The sequence below is a fragment of the Physeter macrocephalus genome, chromosome 8 (genome assembly GCF_002837175.3).
Source record: "Physeter macrocephalus isolate SW-GA chromosome 8, ASM283717v5, whole genome shotgun sequence".
Classification (NCBI taxonomy): Eukaryota; Metazoa; Chordata; class Mammalia; order Artiodactyla; family Physeteridae; genus Physeter; species Physeter macrocephalus.
The window spans coordinates 27173682-27175819 of record NC_041221.1 but is presented as its reverse complement, the minus strand read 5'-3'; positions in this window follow the sequence as shown (position 1 = coordinate 27175819).

The window sequence follows — 2138 nt, the reverse complement described above, 5'->3', positions numbered from 1 at the left end:
CCCTGCATCGGCAGGCGGACTCCCAACCACTGCGCCACCAGGGAAGCCCTAAATGTTTATTTTTTATGTTATTCTTGTTACGTTGTTATTCATGTTATTACGGTATTATTATTATTTATATTATTTATTATTTATGTTAATATTAACAAATATTATAGCTGCAGAAGCATTTGGGATCATTGCCCATATCTGTATAGAACCACAGTTAGTATTCTTAGTAACTTGAGGACATGAGAAGAATGGTGGGTTGCTTCTGAGGAGAAAAACCGTGGCTGGTGACAAGGAGCAGAGCAAATGGTGCTGCTCAGGCAGAAAATTGGGGGAAATAATACAAATGTTTAACAAGGATTCTATAAACTTTTGTTCTTTTCTCCATTTTCCTACAATATCATCTCCTTTCTCTTTAATGCCTTTTGGAGTTTGATTTATTTTTAGAATTTTTCAAGTGCCCATTTCTGGAAAGACTTTCTTCAAATTGGGGGATGAAAGGTATTGATAGAGAGCAGAGGCTATTCAAATAGAGAAAGTAAATGTGTATTTACTGGATCTGAGTATTTAATTTCATCAGCATAAAAATCAGCATCAGCAGTCTGTGTTTCATCTTTTGGATGACTGCATTCTTTGACTTTCATGCAACATAAAATTCACCTCTTCAGTGTTTTGACGCTTAGATCATTATGAGGAAAGGTGTTTCTAGTACCTTTCTCCCTCTGATACTTTTCTGTTTGTGGAATGTGTATTGGAGAGATTGTTGCACTTCTACTTTTCAGGATTTTGCGTCAGAAGTAAATGTTTGCAGGGTGATTAGATTGAGTGCACTGAATGAGGATTCAGTTTTGGTGCAGAAAATATTCAGGTTGAGGCTGCAGGTCTAGTTATTAAGTTAAACATTTGATCTCCAGTGTGATGCTATGATAGCTCCGACGCTTGTTCTACAGCCAAGCGTTTGTTTGCTAAGCAAATTCTCTCCCTTGATCCTCAGGCAGGGTGCACATAGAGTATGTAGGATTTTCCACCACTCACTTCTTCCAGCCCAGTAATTTTAACATCTGTGTGTACTTTGTAAGACAAGCCTGGAAACAAGATAAGGAAAAATTAGAAACTGCAACACTGCTTTTTTCAGGAGATAGGCATACTTCTTGGCAATCAGTGCCCACGAATTGCAACTTTTTTGTTGGTGCTGTGAAGCTACATGAAAGACGAAAATCCGCGTGCTCTAAGTAAGTTTCATTTAATTAATCATGGAGGAAATGAAAGAGAAACCATAAAACTCTCTAAAATTTGGTGAATTGTCAACATTTAGACTGTCAGTTGAAAATTAATCCTTTTTTGATGAAAAGTATCATGCAGTCACTTAAAAATATTTATTCCATTTTTAGTGGAAGCACCCAGAGAATCATGACCCTTGAATAGAGATGGCAGTTTTACATTTGCAAGTCAATATTTGGTAGCCCTGGGCACAACTAGGTGTAGCCTGTGACCTGGAAGGCAGGGTAAGTAGATTTCTGAATGCTCATAAATGGGACTCACAGTAGATGCTCCAAAAAGGGCCAGCAAGAAATGAGAGAGCGGAGACAGAGAAGTAGGGAGAGGAAGGCTTTGTGGAGAATTCACTGTGCTGAATTTGAGACATTGTGGTGAATCCAGCATGTTGATACTGCCCTGGAACACTCCTCATCCTCCAAGAGTAATAGAAAAAGGGCTATTAGTCTTCAAATATCTCCTTAGCTGTTGGCTGTTAGTGTATTTCATTCAATGTGAGCTGCCATGAATCGTTAAGAGTGAGTTTGTTTTATTTTCACTTAGAAAAAAAAAAACCACTTCCAAATAAACTATGACACAATCATACCTTCTCATCAAGACGTTTATGCTTTTTGTAAGAGTTTTTTAACACTTAATTGTTAACTGTTTACACCTGCCTCTCATTAGTTTGAAATCTCTTTTGATCCTTTCTAGGGGTATAACCTGACATTTATCTTGCCTTCAGTTGCACTGCTTGGAGTGTGCTGGGAAGTCCTTATGTACAAAAACAAAGCTTTTTCTTCCTGTGGATTCTGTCCTCCCTTACATTCAATAAAGCTCTTCTTTTTTTCTTTTTTTTGCAAGACGGTATCTATGAGCGTATATCCCAATGAAAA